This window comes from Emys orbicularis, assembly GCF_028017835.1.
Source record: "Emys orbicularis isolate rEmyOrb1 chromosome 4 unlocalized genomic scaffold, rEmyOrb1.hap1 SUPER_4_unloc_1, whole genome shotgun sequence".
NCBI classification, from domain to species: domain Eukaryota; kingdom Metazoa; phylum Chordata; order Testudines; family Emydidae; genus Emys; species Emys orbicularis.
In genome coordinates, this window is record NW_027045131.1 from 229,439 (window position 1) to 253,021 (window position 23,583).

The 23,583-nt window shown below is 55.1% G+C and overlaps 1 pseudogene; it reads left to right on the plus strand.

The window, feature by feature from the left end:
* LOC135894781 (voltage-dependent L-type calcium channel subunit alpha-1S-like) overlaps window positions 1-23,583 on the plus strand; it is a 99,991-nt pseudogene that overhangs the window by 69,280 nt on the left and 7,128 nt on the right.

Genomic DNA, 23,583 nt, shown 5'->3' on the forward strand with positions numbered 1-23,583 from the left:
CCTGGCACTGTCATCCTGGCCATCCCCAGGAGCTGGACCCAGCACCTCCAGAGCTGAACATGGAGCTTGTGCTGCGGGGCTACGATCCAGAGCCTCAAAGATATTTCGGCATCACACGCGGCCCCTGAAATCGGTGGCATCGAAATACCTTTGAGGATCTGGGCGTAAGTCCCGCAGCTGGCACGGGCTCGTCCTAGCCGCTGGGGACCTGGCACAGAGGGGGAAGTATGGCTCGCTGACCAGCTGGTTACGGTTGCAACAGGTTCCAGGGAAAATACACTGTGGGTTCAGGTTGTGGCCTGAATGTGCCTTGGGGCCCACACTGGGCTCCCCAGAACTCGCCCAAAGAAGACACATGAGCCCTGTTGGGGATGCCCACAGAGCCCCAGCCCATCAGTGGTGCCTGACTCACAAGTCAGAGGTCAGCTGGGCTTGGTGCTGAACGCAAGGCCAAGCTGGAGCAGAGCGGGTCGGAAAGTTTTAGTTTTTCACCACCCAAAGACGCTGTTGGGCTGAAATTGCAAAGTTTCTTGGGAACGTGTTGATTTCAACACCAGTTCTGATGGCAACGTTTCCAAATGATTTGAATCAAAACTTTAAAAATGTTTAATTCCTCGTCAGCTTAGGTTAGGTTTGTTTCCACGTTGTGGAAATGAAGTGGTGTGTTCTCCATGCAGTAGTTCTACTAGACAGGCTGTGAAACGCTCTCCGGCTTGGATTGGCTGCCCATCGTGTATCGATGTAAGGACCAAATTGTCCCTAACATTCGATGTTTCAGAAATGAAATACTTTTGACTGGAGCCCTGACTTCCACTCCTCTGTTCTAACTGCTAGACGTCACTCTTCTCCCAGATCCAGGGATTGAATCCAGGAGTCCTGACTCAGTCCCCTGTTTTACCTGCTGCATCGTACTCCCCTCCCCGAGCGGGGGCTAGGACCCAGGAGTCCGGACGCCTAGTCCCCTGCCCATCCACAGCTGGGACTAGCACCCAATAATATTGATTCTCGGCCCCTGCTGTAACCACTAGCTCCTGCTCCCTTCCAGCTAATCTCATCCCATACTTCCTGGGCAGGGTAGCCCTTCCCTGCAGAGCCTAGCTGGCATTCTCCCTTTCTCCCTAGGTGTGCGACAGGCGAGGCCTGGCAGGAGATCCTGCTGGCCTGCAGCTACGGGAAAAAGTGTGACCCCGAGTCTGACTGGACCCCAGGGGAGGAGTACACCTGTGGCACAGGTTTCGCCTACTTCTACTTCATCAGCTTCTCCATGCTCTGCGCCTTCCTGGTACGGCTCCTGATTCCGGATCCCCTGGTGTTTAGCTCCCGGTCCCTTCATTGTCCTTAACAGGAGAAGGGTGAAAGTGGAGGCCATAGGATTGTGCCAGCCGGGGACCAACCAGAGAGCGAATGCCAAGGCTTTCTCCCATGAGGTCTCCCGTGGCACCCCAGGTCCGGGGCAGTCCAGAGCAGTCCAGACAGGGTCCAAAGGGTTCAGGGTGTTCTGCAATGTGCAGCTGCCACCCCCCTTCCTGCGAGGCTGAGGGTATAGCACGCTTCATTCGCCAGTGGCAGAAGGAAGGCTGGGAAGAAAAACACCAGTGCTGCTCCAGAACTCAGTCACCAGGAGGCGCTGTCCTCCACCCTCCAGAGCCCACCCCCTGGCAAGCCACTGAGCTACCCACAGTCACGCTGGAGGGGTTGACATGAATGGGCTGCCATGCGGATTGAGGACAAATGTCAGCATCCATCTTGCAGGGGCGAGGGGAGGATTCGCCTGTGGTTGTCACAGGTTTTACTGGCTGGGTATGAAATATTTCCAGGGAGCTAAGGTCTGTTCCCTGCCCAACGGTAGCTGCAGACTCTGCTGGCTTCAGGAAACCCTCTCTGCTTGGCCCTCACTCAGCCCCTGCATGAGGGGATCCATCCACTGACCCTTTTCACCCTCTTTTTTCAGCCTGGGATCCTGTGGGGCACATGGGTCCTGGGTTGGGTCTTGCTCTGGTGAGAGCGAGGCATGTAAAAACGACCCTCTAGTGTGTTCCTCATGCAGTAGTTCTACTAGACAGGCTGTGAAACGCTCTCCAGCTTGGATTGGCTGCCTATCGCGTATCGATGTAAGGACCAAATTCTCCCTAATCCACACAGCAGGCCTGGTCCCTGCACGATGGGTCCCCCAGGGAGAAGACAGAGAATGTCTGAACGAGGATATCGGGGCGGAGATCTAGCAGGCAGGTTGGAGAGGAGAATTTTGTACAAAGTGTGTAATTTGTCAGAGGAGACCAGCCAGTAGCAGTTTAGAGCACAGGGAAGATAGCAGGGCACCAGGCCGTGCGCTGTCATTTTATATACGTCCTTCACATTTGGAGACCTCATGTCCTGCCCTCTCTGGTGCATTGTGGGACAGACGCTCAGCTGACTTCAATGGGAGCTGCTTTGTGCCAGCTGAGGATCTGGCTCCGCATCTGGTCCCCTTCACGTACGCTCCTCTCTTGCCAGATTATCAACCTCTGTGTCGCTGTCAGCATGGACAACTTTGACTACCTCACGCGGGACTGGTCCATCCTGGGTCCTCACCATCTGGACGAATTCAAAAGAATCTGGGCAGAATACGACCCGGAAGCCAAGTGAGTGAGCACTGGTCTGTGGCTGGCCTGGGTCTGAGTGGCAGCCAGGGAGGCCAGCGGATTATTTCCTTAAAAGGCTGAGAGAAGTTAGCACAGCTGGAAGGTGCTGGATTGGCAGCCTGTGGGACTGAAGTCCCCTGTTTATCCACAGCTCAGCCATAGCACGGGTAGCGTCAATACCAAGGACTGTGGCAGATTCTCCAGTGCTGGCAATTTTTAAATCAAGCCTGTACGTTTTTCAAGATGTGCATTAGTTCAAAAGGAATTATTTGGGGCAAGTTCTCTGGCCGGTATTATACAGGAGCGTTGACCGGTTCTATTCCCTGCTACCCAGAACGCACAGGGTCACAGACAGGCCCTTGAGCTTGAAAAAGAATGTCATTTCTTCACTGCTTCAGTGAGTGATCAGGCCACCGAAACAGGGCCAAACAGGCGCACCCCCAGGTTCAGGTACTCGCCTTGAATACATTGTTACAAAGTTATTCATTATATACGGTATAAACACTTTCCTGCCTAGCCGAGATTAGCTGGCTAAGTCAGTTGTTTACCTGATGAGGTTGCTGACCAAGATGTTCACTTGATTGAACTGCTGACCCAGTTGTTAAGCTGATCAGGTTGCTGGCTCATCTTTTCGCCCAGCTGTTCTCCCTCCCTGCCAGACCATGTCCCAACACCAAAAATATACATGCTACATGTTACATATCCTACAAGGAGGTCAGACTGGATGAGCACAGTAGGCTCTTTTGGCTTATGGCTCTAAAGCCCTGCTGAGATGATCATCCGAGGTGCTAGTTATAACAGTGGCTTTCTGAGACCTGTTAAGAACTGGCCTGAGACACACCAACTCATTTAACGCAGGCCCCCAAACTGCCCCCAGCTGGATTCTAGACTTGGGAGCTTCCAGTCCCCAGTGACATAATATTGAAGCATCCAGTCCCCAGTGACATAATATGTCAGCACTGTAGTGTCATTCTACAATGGCCTGCAATATGAAACCCCATCAGTTCCAAAATTATCTGTCTACCTACATACTTCTCTGCCCCCCATCTCTGTAGTGCCTGGGGGCCTTGCCTACATTAATGAATTTACCCTCGCACCAGTCTGTGCAGCACAGAAGTGTCCATGTTGAAGATGGAGTGTAGCAGTGAGGGACTCACCCCTGCGGCGCCTCCTGCTGGTTGTCCTTGGGAATTAGCTCTGCCAGCCTTGGAGCGCCCTCTGCAGGCTGGTGATCCGCCTTGCCACTGGCCCCGTGTCCCTCCCAGGACCCCAGTGCCCCTTTCTCTGGGTGCTGCCCCCTGGCAGTACCCCACAGTTCTGGGTCTCCCCCTCCCAGGGGAACCCCCACCCACTATCCCCACTTCGCCTCAGTCTTGGCTACTGCCCAGTCTCCGTCTAGCCCCCGTTCACTGGGGCAGACTGCAGTATCAGCCACTCATCACAGGCAAAGGGGTTCGGACCTGCTGCCTCTGCCTACCCACGGGCTGCCCCCTGCAACCCAGTACCTAATAGGCCTTACCAGGCCTGCAGCCTGGGGCTTTCCTAGGCCGGAGCCTCCCTGGCTCCCTTGGCCTTTCCCCAGCTCTGCTCCACTCCAGATATCTTGTTAACCTCCCTGCAGCCAGGCCTTTCTCTCTCTGAATGCAGAAAGAGACTCCTGAGCTCCTGGCTCCCAGCCTCTTATACAGGCCAGCTGTGGCCTGATTGGGGTGTGGCTCAGCTACGGCCACTTCCCCAATCAGCCCGGCTTTTAGAGCTCCAGCCCTCTCCAGGGCTGCTTTTACCCCTGCAGCCCTCCTTCAGGGCTGATTTCAAGCCCTTCAGGGCAGGAGCGGGTGTCCACCCCGCTACATGGAGAAACTGAAGTACAGACAGACTTAAAGCCCAGATTTTTCAAGGTTTTTGGCATTGCTGCACTGAGTTTTGCAATGCCTAATTGATTTAGGAGCCTAAGGTTCATTTTCAAAAGAGATTTAGGCCGTAAAGAGCCAAAAATCCCATTGCCAGCATCTATATCCCTTTGGAAACGAGCCTTTGGCTCCTGAATCAGTTCGGTGTTGCATCACTCAGCGGAGCAACGTCTGATACCGTTAAAATCTGGGCCTAAGTGACTTCCCCAAGGTCACACAGGCAGTCAGTGGCTGAGCCACAGATCGGACCTTGAGCTCCTGCCCCCCAAGCCAATTAACTCCCCATCCCCAGCCAGGGTTTGCAATTCTACCACTGGAGCAGATGGGTAAAGCACAGCTGTCTCTTGACTCCTGCAGGGGAAGAATCAAACATCTGGATGTGGTGACCCTGCTGAGAAGCATCCAGCCTCCCCTGGGCTTTGGGAAGTTCTGTCCGCACCACGTGGCTTGCAAGGTAACAACCCCTTTGCAAAGGGTAAGGTTCCATGATTGACATGCTGGACGGCTCTATCCCAGTCCCGGCCCCCTCCCTCCAGCACACCCTGCAGCCTCTGGGTTCCCCAGCTCCCACCGAAAGGGGCTGGGGAGAAATCCAGGGTTGGTTTTGTGTATCCTCATGATCTGATATCAAGTGTTTAATGGAGAAGGAGGCTTTTGGGGGGAGCGAGACAATTTAAACGGGCGGAGGCTGACACACTTCAGGTTTCCTGAATTATAATCCCCCATGGTACCGTCAGTCCAATACAAGGCAGAGGCCCCCAGCTCTGAGAAGACCCCCAAACTCTTGGTCAGACACAAATCTCAGCTAGAGATGGGTCCAAGCTGCACGGCTCAGCTCTAGTGTCCCCATGTTCAGGTCTGGGGTTGGGGACCAGGCCTTTCTTCAGCTTCGGTGGGTCCCATTGTAGCTGCATGAAAGCTCTTATGGTGGGAGTCCAAACTCCTCAGCGGGGAACGTGTCCCGTTGTCCGCAGGGGGCAGCTCTCCAAAAGCCGGGGGCTGCAGAGGGAGCAGGGAGAGTGGGCGGCACTTCTTCCTGCACCCGCTCATTCTCCACAGAGCATGGGAGACATTTCTGACTCATGCCATCAAAGCGTTAACGAAGCCACCCAGTTCCTGGGTCAGAGTTCAAGGCAGTTTTGCCATTTTAAACCAGCTGTGGATTCTGGAGCACTGGGTGAAATGGCATGTTATCAAAAGGCCATGCGGTCTTATCCCAGAATCCTTTGGGTTGGACGGGCTCTCTAGTGGATCTTCTAGTGCACCCCGCTGCCTTTGTGGTTGAATGGATTTCACTGATCCCATCCCTGATAGAAGGATGTCTTGGTCCTGCTTTGAGCAGGGGGTGGGACTAGATGGCCTCCTGAGGTCCCTTCCAACCCTGATATTCTATGATTCTATGTCTTCCCAATTCCCTCACCTTCGACATCTCCACTGGTGAGGCCACACCTGCCATATGCAGCCTGCCGAATAACCCAACCCGTCTGAGTTATAACCTTTAACCTGTTTCAGAGTAGCAGCCGTGTTAGTCTGTATCCGCAAAAATAACAGGAGTACTTGTGGCACCTTAGAGACTAACAAATTTATTAGAGCATAAGCTTTCGTGGGCTACAACCCACTTCTTCGGATGCATATAGAGTGAACCATATATTGAGGAGATATATATACACACACATACAGAGAGCATGAACAGGTGGGAGTTGTCTTACCAACTCTGAGAGGCCAATTAAGTAAGAGAAAAAAAACTTTTGAAGTGATAATCAAGATGGTTCAGTACAGACAGTTTGATAAGAAGCAAGTGTGAAAATACTTACAAGGGGAGATAGATTCAATGTTTGTAATGGCTCAGCCATTCCCAATCCCTATTTAGCCCTGAGTTGATTGTGTCTAGTTTGCATATCAATTCCAGCTCAGCAGTCTCTCGTTGGAGTCTGTTTTTGAAGTTTTTCTGTTTTAAGATAGCCACCCGCAGGTCTGTCAAAGAATGGCCAGACAGGTTAAAGTGTTCTCCCACTGGTTTTTGAGTATTATGATTCCTGATGTCAGATTTGTGTCCATTAATTCTTTTGCGTAGAGACTGTCCGGTTTGGCCAATGTACATGGCAGAGGGGCATTGCTGGCACATGATGGCATATATCACATTGGTAGATGTGCAGGTGAACGAGCCACTGATGGTATAGCTGATGTGATTAGGCCCTATGATGGTGTCACTTGAATAGATATGTGGACAGAGTTGGCATCGGGCTTTGTTACAAGGATAGGTTCCTGGGTCAGTGTTTTTGTTCAGTGATGTGTGGTTGCTGGTGAGTATTTGTTTTAGGTTGGGGGGTTGTCTGTAAGCGAGGACAGGTCTGTCTCCCAAGATCTGTGAGAGTAAAGGATCATCTTTCAGGATAGGTTGTAGATCTCTGATGATGCGCTGGAGAGGTTTTAGTTGGGGGCTGAAGGTGACAGCTAGTGGTGTTCTGTTATTTTCTTTGTTGGCCCTGTCTTGTAGGAGGTGACTTCTGGGTACTCGTCTGGCTCTGTCAATCTGTTTTTTCACTTCAGCAGGTGGGTATTGTAGTTTTAAGAATGCTTGATAGAGATCTTGTAGGTGCTTGTCTCTATCTGAGGGATTGGAGCAAATGCGGTTATATCTTAGAGCTTGGCTGTAGACAATGGATCGTGTGGTGTGTCCTGGATGGAAGCTGGAGGCATGTAGGTAAGTGTAGCGGTCAGTAGGTTTCCGGTACAGGGTGGTATTTATGTGACCATCGCTTATTAGCACAGTAGTGTCCAGGAAATGGACCGCTTGTGTGGATTGATCTAGGCTGAGGTTGATGGTGGGATGGAAATTATTGAAATCATGGTGGAATTCCTCAAGGGCTTCTTTTCCATGGGTCCAGATGATGAACCTGACTGTTCCCATGCAGCCTATGCCTCCGTGGTCTGTCTTTGCTGACTGGTGAGCTGTGCTCTGGAGAGCGTCCTTTGCACAAGTGCCGTGCAATAGAGACGGATCTCCGTTGTCATGAATATAAAGGGGACTCTCTCTAAGGGGGCTGCTGGACACAGATGGACCAGGAGGGTCTCTCTGGTTCCCTAGCTCTCAGACTGTGCTGCCATTGTCACGGCGCAGCATCTCCCTTAGGCCTGGCCTGAGCGGTCCTGCCGGGGTCTGCTGCCGGCCCTGTGCGTGGGAAGTGTGCTCCGGGCTGGGGGTGAACGCAGTTGTCATTTGTTGTGCAGCGCCTGGTGTGCATGAACATGCCTCTGAACAGCGATGGCACCGTCACCTTCAACGCCACTCTCTTCGCTCTGGTGCGGACAGCCCTCAAGATCAAGACGGAAGGTGAGGGACACGCTCTGTCTGCTTTGGTGCCCTGCCCTGCCAGCATAGCGCTGGCTGGTGCATCTATAGAGACCGCCTCCAGAATGCTTCCCTAGCCCCACCCATGCAGGGGTCCCTCCCCAGCCATCAGCGTGAGACGTGAGTAATATCGGCTACCCTGGTGCATTTCATCTGGGCACCGAGGGCCAGATCCTTTGCTGCTGCAAATCAGCATGACTTGACTTCAAAGGAGAGACGCCTGTTTACACCTGCTGGGAACTTGGCCCCTTATAATTTAGCCTCACATCGCCCATGTGAGGTAGGTGAGGGTTGTGTAGGGATCCTTTTACCCATCCACAGAATGCTGCCTTCTTCTTTGAGGAGTGTCCCTGGCGGTGCTCCACCCCGAGCACCTTTGATTGGAGATGTTCACTAGCAGTGCCTGTTCGTCCCATGCATGCACTCCAGACATCCCCGGGCTCCGTATTGAGGGTATATAGAGCTGCCCAGGCAAATTGCCCTCGATTCCTTCTCAACTACCCGCTGGCCTGAGACAGAGCGTCAAGCTTGCCCGCTTCCGCTTTGCTCTAGCTTAGCCTCGAGTTCCTAGTTCAAGGTTTAGTTTAGTTTACTTGCCTCTCTCCTTTATTTTATAATTGTCCCTCTTCGGTTAATTTGGGGAGGTTCTGCTTAATAGCCCCTTTTTTCCTCCTCCCCCTTTCTGAGGGGTTTGCCTTGGGGATTGTCATCAACCTGGTGTGCCGGGCTTCCTGGGATGCAAGCGCTGCCTTTCCCGCTGGGAATCGACCCTGGTCAGCGACGGACATTCCCAGTGTATCCGCTGTCTGGGACACGCCTCCAATTCCAGCCAACTCCAAGATCTGCTCAGCTTTTCAAAGCAGATCTAAAAACTCCTGGAGATTCAGCTTAGGATCCTCATGATGGAGCTCGCCGTCCAACCAGCTCAGGGTCCAGGCCCAAGAGACCCCCTGTACAGCCGCAGCCAAGTGAGCACAGTGCCCCTCAATCGCCGTACCCCGCTCGCCTCGGACTTTGCGGGTAGGAAGACAGAGCGCACTGCTAAAATTCCCAAGCGGAGTTCCGGCTCTCCTCCTGGACGGCCCACTTCAAACGACCCTCAGTCACCGTCAAGATTGACCGTTTCAGAGACCTCCTGTCCCAGGTGTCAGGAATGAGGGCCTGCAGCTGAGCCTGGGACTAGCTAGTCTCCAGGCATAGCAAGCCCAGATGGGCTGCAGCAGGACCGCCTGACTGGCTGAAGGGAACCAGCCAGTGTGCTTGTAAGCCCAGCAGCAGCAGCAGGTCACTGGCTGCTCAATGCTTTGCCCACAGCTGCAGTCACCCCAGACCTATCTTGCTCCAGCCTTGTTCTGCCCACTCCCAGCCCTGCCCCAGCCTGATTCCTGTTTAAACCCAGTTTACTCTGGCTCTGGACTCTGACTCCTTCTTCCTGACTCCGGTTCTGCCCCTTGGCTCCGGACTAAAGCTCTGATCCTTGGTTCTGGTTCCCAGTCCCTCCTTGCTCTGGCTCCAACTAGTAGGCTGGGCTGCCCCAGTCCTGACACCGGGAAGGGCACCGCTGAGGCTCCATCCTGCTATAGAAACGACCCTAAACGCTCTGCCTCTAAAAAGTCTGTAGCATAAACAGACTTTTCAATACCACCTCCGGTGCCTAAACATGTGACCCTGACAGCAACATCGGTTCCTCCGAGCTCAGCATCTTCAGTATCAGCGCTATTGACTAGACAGATACCACCAGAACAATCCACATCCTCGGTACTGACACTGGTCGCGTCAGAGCCCCATCCAGTCCAGGTTCACCCAGTACCACAGAAGTTTTAGATTCTCCAAAGACTTGTTGGAGTCTGATGAGCCAGAATGGGTACCACATGGGTATCGGTAGTGAAATCTGCAGGGCCTCTGAGACCTTACTTTCCTCCGGTACCCCCGGGTTCTCCTGTACCACCTGTCCCAGGTGGAGAACCATCCTCGCCTCCAATGTCTGCTCCTCCTCTGGACTGTACTGAGGACTCCACTTCAGATTCTCAGCTATCTGTGCAGGGATCCCCTAGGTACCACCATAGCAGCATCTCTCCTGATACCTTTGTGACGGGCTGGACCCCCTGGGATGTCACCTGCTGTGCTGGGATTTCACTGAGTCAGACCATTCTGCCAGCCTGGGCCCCCCTTTACCTGGTCTTGCTGGGCTCGGCTCCCCCGTCTTTTCCAGCCCAGCACACAGGCAGGGCCACACCCATCTGCACAGAGAGACAGAGATCCGCTCTGGGAAGGCTCAGCTTAAGGAGCTTGCCACAGCACCCAGATGTCCACCCTCCCTTGGAGTACAAACCCGAAATTATGAGATTCGCCTCTTCTCTCAGTGTGGAGGAGGGTGTGCACATCTTCCCCCCCCCCCCCCGTTAGAAATCACATCGACTGGGTTCTATTGTAAACCAGAAATAAATGTATTAACTAGAACAGGTGTATTTTAAGTAGTTAAGGAGGTAGCAGACAGAACAAAGCATATCTGCCCCAAGTGTTTTCTCCAAAGTCCTGGCAATAGTAGCTGTGCACAGGTGGGGAATAATCATCTTTCCTACCACGACAACTGGCTGTTCAAGGACCATTGTATGTCAAAGTCTTCTCTGCAATACAGAAGCCATCTGTAATGTCCACTTTGACTCCAGTTCAACAGATAAACTTCACAGGAGCATCTCTGAATGCCCTAAGATCCAGAGCTTACCTTCCTTCCGACAGATTTCTGATACTGATGAGTCTTAGTGCCAAGATTCAAATAACCCCCTGACAACAGCAAGAAATTGCCTCCAACTGCTGGCTCATATGGCAGCTTGTACTTTCATAACACAACATGCCAGGTTACATCTTGCTGCTTCCAGGGTTGGCTCAGAATAGTCTATCACCCGAACAAACAAACAGTCAAGACAATCTGGTGTCTGGCCCTCATCACGTGCTACACTCGCTCAAGTGAAGGACCTGTCCAAAGTCCGTGCAGGAGTACCTATCGCCCAGCCGCCTCCTACCATCGCCATAACTTTGGATGCCTCACTTGTGGGATGGCGAGTGCAGCTAATGGGACACACTGTCCAAGGGAAATGGTTGTCTCAAGAGTCTCTCCTGCACATCAACCTCCTAGAATTAGGAGCAGTCAGGAATGCCTGAATCCACTTCACTCCCTTAAGCAAGGGCCAATCCATGAAGGTCATGACAGACAATGTAACCTGCATGTTCCACGTAAATCTCAGGGAGGGGCGAGATCCCCTTCTCTTTGTGCTGAAGCAATAAAGCTATGGAATTGGTGTCAAGCCCCAGTCACATCCTCACAGCCGCTTACCTTCCGGGCATGCAGAGCACCATGGCCAATGATCTGAGCAGACATTTCTCCCACGATTACGAGTGGGAACTGGACCCTCAGATCCTCAAACAGAGATTCCTGACCTGGGGTTTACAGAAGCAGACATCTTTGCAATTACCGCCAACAGAAAGTGCAAGAAATTCTCCTTGAGAGGAGGACTGGGCCATCAGTCGTTGGGAGACACCTTTCTCATTCCTTGGGCCTACTCCATACATCTCTGACACCGTTGATTCAGAGGGTGTTGAACAAGATCAAACGAGACAAAGCCAGAGTCAGTCTAGTTGCACCAGCTGAGCTGAGGCAGGTCTGGTACCCTTCCATGACTCACTTCACTTCCTGTCCAGCATTGCAGCTTCCAGCCATGTCCTATGTGCTGTCCCAGGACTCCAGTCGGACTCTCCATCCCAACCTGGCCATCTGCTGACTCCGAGCTTGGTTCCTCAGTGGTTTTTGGGGATAGAGGTTTCCTGTTCGACAGAGAACCAACAGGTCCTATTAGAAACATCAGAAAGATCTCTATTAGAAATACCTTCAGAAATGGACCTTGTTCCTTCTTCCCTCTCCCCTGTTTTTGGTTATCTATTGGATTTAAAGTATTCAGCTCTTTCTGTGAGTTCCGTCAGAGTTCATTCATCAGCTACGACAGCCTTACGTTCCCCTGTGCAGGGATTCATTCAGGCTTTGCTCATCCCATGACAGCAAAATTCATCAAGGAATTGGTTAACCTTTTCCCGCAGAGCCTGCTCCCGTATGGGATTTGAACTGTCTCATGAAATCTCCCTTTGAGCTGCTCACTAAGTGCTCTCTGGTGCACTTACCTACGAAAGTGGCATTCTTAGAGGCAGCATTGGGGAATTAGGAGCATTGGGGAATTAGCACTGGGGAATTAGGAGCATTGATGGCTGATTTCCCGCCCCCCTTCCCTGTTTTCTTCAAGGATAACGTTTTGTTAGGCCCACATCCCAAGTTCATACCTAAAATATCCTCTGATTTGCTCATTAACCAAGTTATCCACCTTCCTGTGTTTCCCCCAGAACCACGCCAGACTAGAGAGGAAGCTGCCCTCCACAGCTTGGATGTTAGAGGGGCGGTAGCTTCTATTTGGACAGAACCAAGCCATTTAGACAGTCTCCCAGACTGTTTATCTCAGTTGTGGACAGATCCAAAGGATCCACAGTCTCCCCCCAGAGACTTTCAAAGTGGGTTCCCAGTTACATTCGTGCTCGTTACCAGGCTGCTAATGGTCAGCCCCCTTCGAGAAGAATAGCCCATTCTCCAGCCTGCCTCCATGGCACTCTTAAAAATGCAGCCATTGCTGAAATTTGCAGAGTGACAACCGAGGCCTCGGTGCACACTTTTCCCGAACGCTGCGCCCTGGTACACGCCTCTAGGTCAGAGGCAGCTCCACTGTTCCCTCCTCCTTCAGGGGCTACTGCAGTGGAGCACCCATTGGGACACTCCTTGTAGAAGAAGGAGCGGTTACTCACCTTGTGCAGTAGCTGGAGGTCTTCAAGATGTGTGTTGTTATGGGTGCTCCACTACCCACTCTCCTTCCCCTCTGCTTTGGAGTTCTGTCTCACGGGACTTCAGGGTCAAGAAGGAACTGAGGGCAGTTCACTTGCGCAGCCCTGTTTATCCCCGGTACAGGGTAGGAGGCTGCTGGGAGGGCATGCATGGGCCGAATGGGAACGGCTACCAAAAATATCCAGTCAGAGGCGCATGGGGCACATGCGCACCTGAAGTGGAGCACCTATAGGGACACACCTCTCGAAGACCTCCAGTTACTGCACAAGGTGAGTAACCTCTCCTTCTCTGGGGGGGATACAGCAGCCGTCGGAGCGCAGGAAGCGACACCACCCAGCAGGTAAAGACAGGAAGGTGAACCGCAATTCCATCTATTTCAAATGGCAGAGGGAAATTCGGGAGGTGGGATTGAGATGGAAGTAGGGTTGCCAACTGTCTAATCCCACAAACCCAAACACCCTTGCCCTGCCTCTTCCTGAGGCCCCGCCTCTTCTTTGAGGTGCCCCCCTCTCACTCCATCCCCCCTTCCTCCGTTGCTCGCTCTCTTCCACCCTCACTCACTTTCACTGGGCTGGGGCAGGGGGTTGGGGTGTGGGAGGTGGTGCAGGCTTTGGGCTGGGGCTGAGGGGTTCAGAGTGTGGAAGGGGGCTGTGGGCTGAGCCTGGGGCAGGAGGTTGGGGTGCAGAAGGGGGTGCGGGCTCTGGAAGGGAGTTTGCATTTGGGAGGGGGCCCAGGGCTGGGGCAGGAGGTTGGGATGCAGGCTCCAGCCGGGCGGCACTTACCTCGGGCCACTCCCGAAAGTACCCGGCATGTCCGGCTCCTAGACTGCTCCGCGTGCTGCCCCTGCCTGCAGGCACCTCCCCCGCAGCTCCCATTGGCTGCAATTCCCAGCCAATGGGAGCTGCAGAGTCGGCACTCAGGGTGGGGGGAAGCGTGTAGAGACCCTCCCTGGCTGCCTCTCTGCCTAGAAGCTAGAGGGTCTTACCAGCTGCCTTTGGGAGCGGCGCAGAGCCAGGGCAGGTAGGGAGCCTACCTTAGCCCCGCTGCGCTGCCAGACTTTTAGTAGCCTAAAATCTCCCGGATTGGCGTCAGTAGCCTCTGGGAGATCGAGCCCGATTCCAGGAGACTCCCGGCCAATCCGGGAGGGTTGGCAACCCTAGATGGAAGCTGGGAAGGCCGTCAGGGTCAGCACTTGTAAAAAGGTGCCCTTGCATTTTTAATGGCCATAAATGGCCAAGGCAACAGTTTCGTATCTCAAAAACCAATAGCCTCGTCCACATGGTGACCCCTAACAGCCCTCTCTTAGGGCACTGACTACTTCCCATGTTACCAAAGCTGTTTCCTGTAGCATCCACAGCCAGGCCAGACTGTTCCCTGTTTAGCATGTTAAAGCCCAAGCTCACAGCCCAAGATAGCCATCACAGCATGCTGAGTGAGCCCCCTCCCTAGGCTCACCCCTCCCATTTTTCTAGGCTTGTCCCAGTTTCAACAAGGCCAGGGCGTGTCATCCCATCCTGCCGCCTCCCACTCTTCAGGCACCATGCCAGGACAGAGCCACAAAGTCAGGATGACAAGAGACAGTGGTTTTTTTCCCGAATGAACCTAACGCAAGTGGTGGGAACACAGACGCAGCTGCGAGGGGAACCCCGAGTGCTCTAGAAAACACGGATGGGCCTTCACGCGGGTGACCGCTGACAGGATGGATTTCACCCACTGCATCTTGGCTTTCCCTTTAGCCATTGGCTGTGTGCGGTGTTCCCTCGGGGCGGAACGAATGGATCGGTGGTTTGTTTCCCCACAGGTAACTTTGAGCAGGCCAACGAGGAGCTGAGGGCCATTATCAAGAAGATCTGGAAGAGAACTAGCATGAAACTCCTGGACCAGGTCATTCCACCAATTGGAGGTGCGTCTTTGCCATGCTCCCTGGCTTATTTCTCCCTGGCACCCTCTGCCTGCCCCCTCCGCTGCCCCACACCACTCGGACGGGGGCTGGGTATAGCCACTGGGCAGTGTTAATGGCCTCACTTGGCTTTCTCCCCTCCAGAGGATGAGGTGACCGTGGGCAAGTTCTACGCGACCTTCCTCATCCAGGATCACTTTAGGAAGTTCATGAAGCGCCAGGAGGAGTATTATGGGTATCGGCCCAAAAAGAACGCCATTGCTATCCAGGTCAGTGCAAACAGGTCTGGGGATCCCAGCCGCTCCTCTTGCCTGGATAAAGCAGCCAGCTTGTCCCTCCTGCACAAGGGCAGGGCAGGGCTCAGGGGGCAGAATTGCCTAGTGGATAGAGACCCGGGCTCGGCCACCAGCGCCGCTGGGCAAGTCATTTCCCCTCTCTGTTCCTCAGTTCCCCCAGCTGTAAAATTGGGATAGGGACACTGACCTCTGTGGTAAAGCACATTGGGATCTCCTCGTGAAAAGTGCTTCACAAGAGCTAGGTGGTGGTGTTGTTATATGCTGGGCAAGGTGGGAAGCAGGCCTAAGTATTTGAAGGTGTCGGTACGACACCTGGCCGAGGAATTCTCGAGGATGGCTGGAGAGGAAGCACTGGGACGGAGCTGAACAAAGGGAAATGGAGACAGGGGAACAGTCTGTGGGTGGAAGCTCTGTCCCTTAGAACACTGGAAATGGGGCTGCACAAAGGGTACGTTGCATGGGCAAGCCCGTGGATGACCCCAAACAGGTCTCAGTGTGTAAGTGAGGGGACCTCATGTTAAGAGGAACAGTCCTGAAACGGAGGAGGCTAGCCCGGCCTAAGGGAGCGCTTGGAGGCTGCCTCCTCGGGGCCTGGTAGTTGGTCTCTGCTGCACACAGCTTGGACTGGGGCCTTGACTGAGGTCTGGGCTTTCAAGGGCTTCCCATGATGGAATCTCAGAGCTGGTGCCCTCACACCACCCTTCCTGCAGCCCTGCTCCTTCCACAAGAGCCCAGGCTCAGTCTCTACTGAGGCAGCGCGCTCTAGAGGAGTAAGCACAGTGGTGAGCAGCAGGACTCCTGGGTTCTTTTCCCGCTCTGCCACTGACTCGTGTAGCCATGGGCAAGTCACTTCCCTCCTGTCTGCCTTGGTTTCTCCACCCATGAAATGGGGACAAAGAGGCAGGGACAAGGGGAAGGTCTGAGGCTCGTGTCGCTCCCTGCCCCCCGTTCTGGCTGATGGAACGAACAGCCCCACGCAAGAGTTTCAAACTGGAGTCCAGTCTCCCTGCATCAGAGGTCCTGGGGGGCATGTCCCAAGCACAGAGGACTCCTCCCCTGGGGAGATGGGGGCATTTCTCTTGTCCAACCTGGAATGGAGCCATGTCTCGGGCTTCCCATGGCCTCCCTGCGGGGTGTAGGATCATCTGTCCCTGGGTATTAAATCCAATTCCAACATGTGCAAGGTGAGATGTGCCAGCCCCCATGGCCCTGCGAGAGGGGCAGAGATGCCGCTGCCCTAGAGAGTCACCCCCCACCCCACGGCTCAGCCCGTTTACCCTCCTCCAGCCCCATTGTGTGAAGTCCCCCTTTCCTCCACACCCAGTGCACAGAGCTAGCGCCGTGGGAGAGGCTGCTGAACCAGCAGGCACCAGAGCGCCCCCTTTGGGAAGTAGGCAGGGCAGCCTGGGCTCGGTGAAGGCAGTTGCGGGGCCAGGGCTGAGGGTTCGGGGAAGGAAGCTGGAGCTGCCAGGCCACCGGACTTTGCTGAGCCTCCTTCTCCCCTTGCCCGGTGAGGAAAAGCTCACCCTGCCACCAGCAGCCCCGTGAGCGACCTCCCCATCTCTGTCCATCCCACCAGGCTGGTCTGAGAAGCATCGAAGAGGAAGCCGTGCCCGAGATACACCGAGCGATCTCTGGGGACCTGACCGCCGAGGAGGAGCTGGAGAGGGCCATGATGGAGGCAGCGATTGAGGAAGGGATATACAGGGTGAGCACAGTGGGAGGTACCACCCTCTAACCCCACACATACCAGCCCCACTGTCTGTGTCCCATGCAGAGCCTAGCACACTGAGAGGTGACTGCTGCAGACAGGGTAGGGGCCAGCCAGCAGGTGCCAGGGGTGAGTGATGATGCCCGAGATCATAGTCATATTGTCATGGCCGCTTGGTGCCTAACGCTTGGGCAGGACCCAGCTCTGTGTGAGCACGTGAGTTGGCTGGGGGGCACAAAGCCACTAGCACGGGAGATGCCACAGTCCGTGGAGATGGGCCTGATCACAGAGGAGAGTGTCAGTCACAGGAAACCACGTCACCGACTGGCTAGGTGGGTCCTGGGTCACCGTCTCCTCTGTTCCCAGGCGTTAGGGTGGGCAAAGTTTTTGGCCCGAGGGCCACATCTGGGTATAGAATTGTATGGCAGGCCCTGAATGCTCACGAAATTGGGGTTGGGGTGCGGGACGAGGTGAGGGCTCTGGCTGGGGGTGCGGGCTCTGGGGTGGGGCCAGAAATGAGGAGTTCAGGATGTGGGAGGGGGCTCCGGGCTGGGTCGGGGGGGTAGGGTGCAGGGGGTGTTGAGAGCTCCGGCTGGGGGTGCGGGCTCTGGGGTGGGGCTGGGAATGAGGGGTTTGGGGTGTAGGAGGGTGCTCTGGGCTGGGACCGAGGGGTTCGGAGCGTGGAAGGGGTATCAGGGCTGGGGCAGTGGGTTGGGGCATGGAGGGGGGGCTTAGGGGTGCAGGCTCCAGGCGGCACTTACCTCAAGCAGCTCCCAGAAGCAGCGACATGTCCCCCCTCTGGCTCCTATGTGGAGGCACGACCAGCCCCACCTGCAGGCGCCGCCCCTGCAGCTCCCATTGGCCGTGGTTCCCGACCAATGGGAGCTGCAGGGGCAGTGCTTGGGGCAGAAGCAGTGTGCAGAGCGGAGTCCCCTGGCTGCCCCTACGCATAGGAGCGGGGACATGCTGCTGCTTCCAGGAGCCGCGTGGAGCGGCCCCTGACCCTGCTCCCTGGCTGGAGCGGGGCAAGCCCCAGACCCCGCTCCCCAGCAGGAACTTGAGGGCCGGATTAAAGCGGCTGGTGGGCCAGATCCGGCCTGCAGGCCATAGTCTGCCCACCCCTGTGTTAGGTGGAGCTGTGGGCTGGTGACCTGAGCTCAGGGATCTCTGGGTTCTAATCCCAGCACTGGTGTTATCTCCCTGGCTGTCCCTTCCCCTCCCCTGTACAATGGGGATAATGGTACTGACCCCCTCCCTCCCCCCCCCCCCGGACTGCAGAGCGGGATATTAACCAGTTAACGTGATGGAAGAGTGCTCGTTCCTGGGATGGACTGGCTAGTGTGTATTGGCACCTCTGCCAGGTGCACAACTATGTGCACAGACCGAACACTGCTGACAGAGATTCCCTCTGCAATCACTATGCTGGGAGCTTCCAATTGGCTGTGGTGTAATGATAACCATGGCAACCCAGGTTGCCAGCAGTCTGTGACAGTGTCCTGCCCAGTCTCACTCCTCAGGGAATCCCTCACATTCAGAGCTGCCTGTGAGTATGGGAGGGTTTATCTGGTAGGAGAGGCAGTGCTGCCTAGTGGATGGGCTGGGACTGGGCTGCAACTCAGGAGACCTGGGTTCTATTCCCAGCTCTGCCATGGACCTACTGGGTAACCTAAGGCAACTCACTTCCCTGCTCTGTGCCTCAGTTTCCCCCACTGTGAAGTGAGGAGCTGACCCCCCTATTTATAAAGTGCTTTGAGAACAGCTCTGTAAGAACTGGGACTGTTATTACTGCTGCCCTGCTGTGCATGATCTTAAATTCAGCCATCATGACTGGCCTTTGCTGGCTCACCATGGGTCCAAACCCATCCGGACCGTCGGGCAGCATGTGCCTCGGGCAGCATGTGCCACAGGCAGGGAAGCCTCGAGAAGCACCACTGTCAAGGCCCGCTCTGACCTCTCCCCTCTTGGTTCCAGAGGACGGGTGGCTTGTTCGGTCATGTTGACTCCTTCATGGAGCGGAACAGCCCCCTGCAGCCCCACGTGACCAGCCAGAGACCCCTGCAGTTCACCGAAGTGGGGAGTGAAGACTTGGACTCCCCTGTCTTCCTCGATGACTTCCCCCCGGACAGGAACACCAACACCAACAACAGCAACACAGCCACACGGTAATGCTCGGCGGTCGGAGACAGCCCCCCAGGGCGTGTGGCAGTGGGGGCCACAAGGCAATGTGCAGTCTGTATAAACGGCGCAGTCTCCATAAGAGAGGAACCCGACTGCACGGCTGCTGTGACTTGGGGAGCAGGGGGAAGCTCGGCGCTCGGGGACTATGAGCCCGGGTGCAGCCGTGGGTGCTTGTGCGTGCGTGCACATGTGAGTGTGCACCCGTGCATATGTTTACTCTTGTGTGGGTCGGGCCAGACACTGGCCACCTTACTCCCCTTTAACCATGGGAGGGTGCAGTTTCTGCCTTCAGGTCTCAGGCAAAACCAGATGCCTGCATTGCCCAGGTCTCATTTACAGAGCATGGCACATGCCTCCCCATGGCCAGGCAGCTTCACCCCTTCACCAGTGGTTCTCAACCTATTTATCATTGTGGCCCACAAAGTGTTACCTGGGCCACAGGCTAAGAACCACAGGGCCCCCCATCTAATCCCCCCACAAACCCCTATGCTCAGTGCCCTCCGCCCACAGACCCCTCCACAGAGTGGGGGCAGAAGCGGAGAATTGGATGTGGGGTGTGGGGCAGGGACCCCAACCTGGACACTGCTGTGCGGGGACCCCTAACCCCAACCCCCACTGTGTGGGGCTGGGGGGCAGCCAGGACCCTGACTCCAGACCCTACCAGGACCCCACTGTACAGGGCCCAGCAGCAGCCGTCTGCCTGGACCCTGCCACGAGGTAGCTAGTTGCCTGGTCCCAGGGCCCGCCTTGCGGCCTCTATCACACAGCTGAGCGGGCCGCAGCTGTGTACTAATTGGGCCGCATGCGGCCCGCCTAGGATGACCAGACAGCAAGTGTGAAAAATCGGGACGGAGGGTGGGGGGTAATAGGAGCCTATATAAGAAAGAGACCCAAAAATCGGGACTGTCCCTATAAAATCGGGACATCTGGTCACCCTACGCGGGCCACGGGTTGAGAACCGCTGTTCTACACTGTGCTTCCCATAGGGCACACGCGGGGTTAAGGAGAATACAGCGCCTCTTAAAAAAAGTGGGAGCACAGTCAGGGCCGGCTCCAGGGTTTTGGCCGCCCCAAGCAGCCAAACAAAAACAAAAACAAAAAAAGCCGCGATCGCAATCGCGATTGCAATCTGCGGTGGCAATTCGGCGGGAGGTCCTTGGCTCCGAGCAGGAGTGAGGGACCGTCCACCGAATTGCCGCCGAATAGCTGGACGTGCCGCCCCTCTCCGAAGTGGCCGCCCCAAGCACCTGCTTGGTAAGCTGGTGCCTGGAGCTGGCCCTGAGCACAGTGCCTTTGAAAGCGACTATCCCAGTACAGCCGGCGCAGATCCTGTTTACACCAGCAGATGTCAGACTAATCCCAGCAACAGGCACGGTGCAGCTGCCAGGCTGTTTTACCCCAGAGGAAGATGTGGCCCCAGATTATTGGTGGGGCACTTTAGAGTCTCGAACAGAGCAGAGAGCGATTTAGAGCAGCAGCGAGCAGAGCTGCTCTGACACCGGGGGCGGCTCAGCCCCACTTCGAATCGGGCCGCGTGATTTCAGGCGCCCAGGCTAAAGCTCTGGTCACTGAGACTAGTTCTGTGCGCAGATGTACAGCTTTTGTGAAGCCCCGGACAGCTGTAGGTGTAATGAATGGCGCCTGCTGGCAGACTGCCCCTCCAAGGCTGCCCCTGTGACTGTTATCCATATGGACGCTGCAAGGACCTTGGGCTGGCCCCAGGGCTGGCATAAGCAGCGTGACTCCTTTGGCCTGAACCCAGTTGTGCCCATCTGCATGTGGCTTTCGGTTTCCCAAACACTTCTTCGCTCCCTCTGGCCCTGGCGGTGATGTTATGTAGTTAGACAGCTCCAGAGAGTGCAGAAAAGACACAGCCACCGCCCAGAGCGCTTGTAATTGAAGCATGACATGCCCCTGGCAGGGTCATCAGCAGGGGTTGGTTGAGGAGGCGAACCTCGGATCTGAACGCATCAGCTGCTACTGCTTTAAGGCCTGTAGCTCAGCAGCAGCAGACCCAGGAATATCTTCGCATGGTCCAGCCAGCAGGGGGCGATAGACTGCAGCGTTGTGCTAGCCCGGGGCCCGGACACCTGGACAAAACAACACAGGAGGGACAGAAACAGGAGGGCGGCGAAATGGGGGGACAAGGGTTACCCCACAAACATAACTAGGTTGCCCTCATGAGTCCTTCCGCTATCCATCCTGGTGGGTGCTCCACCGTAGGATGTGTGCGCCCTGGACTGGAGCCTGCGACGTCGTGCTGGTGGGCCTGCGCCGGCTCCGAGCGACGGGATACAGGGAGGCGAGAGCCCACCGCCATTCAGTTCCTTCTCAGCCGCCTGTGGCTCGAGACCGAGTTTTCGGCGGGTAGCTGTGTTCTGCTTCCCGCCTTTCTCTCACCTTGGGACTTTTCTCGCGTATTTTCGTTTCTCATTTGTTTTCCTGCCCTATATTTTATTTTCATTTGTATTTCATCTGGCACGTTTCTGTGCTCTGGGAGAGGGGGTTCCCCATCTACTCCTGCACCTTTCTTTGTGCCGATCAATCTGTCGTGCCTAACACCCCAAGGGCTAAGCCCTTCCAGACTTGCCACAGGTCTTTTCCCCACAGTGACGGACATTGGAGTTACCTACGGTGTTTGGGGAACTCCCCCATCCCCTCAAAGTGTGTGATCTGTCTGGGGTTTGGGGGCAGGCCCCAAAATGACAGGGAGACGAGACTAGCAGTCCTGTTAATGGGACATGCTCTAGCTCTGGAGAGGTCCGCTTCCCCCCAGGCATTAGCACTGGCTCCTTCAGGCATCAGCCCAGCCTCAGCTGGGACCACGGAGACAAAGCCTTTGAAGAGGAGAAAGCACTCCTTCCCATCCAGAGACAGGGAGAAAAGGGGTAGGTCACCTCATAAGACCCACTCTCAGGAGCCCTCGTGTCCATTAAGGGTTACCGTAGAGGCTCCGACTGAGTCCGGTATCGAGGTGTCGGTACCATGTACCTGATCCTCCGTGGCACCATGATCCGCATGGGGCTACCGCACATCCCTTGGCATCGGCTTCTGACCCCAGCTCTGAAGTGATACAGGACCCTGCATCCGCCTCAGTACTGCAGCAGTCTCCATCTCAAGGTCCACATTTTCACCTCTGGCTGTCAGCGGCTGTCAGTGCCCTCCAGCTCCTTCCAGGTTTCAGTTATCTGAAGATCTCATCATTTCAGATGAGCCTGACGCCATTGCTATGGGATCCGTCAGAGCCTCCTCACCGGTACAGCCCAGGCACCTGCAGGCCAAAACCCACCCAAGCCTCCAGCAGTCAGCATCCGCCACATTACCTGAGCCATCAAGTAGCCTCTCAGGTCTCGGTACAGGAATCCTTCCTGGTGCCATACCATCCGGCTGCCAAGGGTCCCTGTACCAAGGAGGACCCTAGAGAACCCGCCAGGTCTCACAGACCCAGAGACGATAACTGTCATTGGGGACACTCTCCCTGTTCCTCCCCCCCATCAATAGGAGTCCTGGGGGCCATTTTGGTGACCAGTTCCACAGGATGCCAAGAAGAGATTACAGGCACCCACTGGTCCCATGCCATCCATGGCAAGCAGCTGTCTCTCTCCCAGTACCATGCACGTCTTCGGTACCGGACAATACACAGCAGGAGTCAGAGCCTCCACCTGAGGAGGTCTCACCTCCTTCAGCTGAGTCCTCTTCATCTGTGGCCGAGGCGGTAACGCCACCCCAGCCCTCCTCTGCTGATGAGTTCGAAACATTCCAGGAACTCATGAAGAGGCTGGCAGACTCTCTCCAAATCCCGCTAGAGGAAGTCCAGGAGTCATAACATTCTTTGGTGAATATCAATCCCCAAGGAAAGATTGCTCCCCCCGTTAATGAGGCATTGCTATCCCCAGCACAATTCCTCCCACCTGAGAGAGATCTGATAAGAAGTACTACATCCCACCAAAGGGGAGGGAGCACTTCTTTTCCCACCCTCGCACTGATTCCTTAGCAGCCAATGAAAGGAGCCGTCAGACTCGATCTAGACCCTCTCCAATAGACAATGAATCCAGGAGACTGGACGTATGGGGCAGAAAGCAACTCACCAGCTGCTCTTCAATTCCGTAGTGGCAATTTCGGGCCTGGGTGGTGAAATGGGACTTTACCACATACTCAGAACGTACACACTTCATTGAACATCTGCCACAAGACCAAAGAGACCGGTTTCAGTCCAGTGTTGTGGAGGTCCCATCCTTCCTCCTCCTGGGGCCAATCAAGCTGGTTCCAACAGCATCCATCAGGAAAGGATTCTATTCCAACTACTTCCTAGTTCCCGCGAGAGACGGAGGCGGGAGGCCGATTCTTGACCTCAGAAACTTGAGCAACTAAGTTCTAGCACAACAGTTCAGCATGGTGACACTCGCTCCCATTCTCCCATTGTTGGATCCAGGACACGGGCTCGTCGCCCACGACCTACAGGACGCCCATCACCACAAGTGTTTGCTTTGCTTTGTAATTGGACCACGATCAACATCAAGTTCTCCCCTCCGGACTCTCCACGGTGCCGAGGGTGTTTACGAAGTTCCTCTTGGCAGTAGTAGCTGGTCTCTGTCAATGGGGGATCTTGGTATTCCCATATTTGGACACCTGGTTGATCAGGGGTTGATCACTCCAAGAGGTCCAACCAGCCATGGCCAAGGCGTTAACTAGGACTTCGCATCAATCACAAAAAATTGATACTAACTCCAATGTAA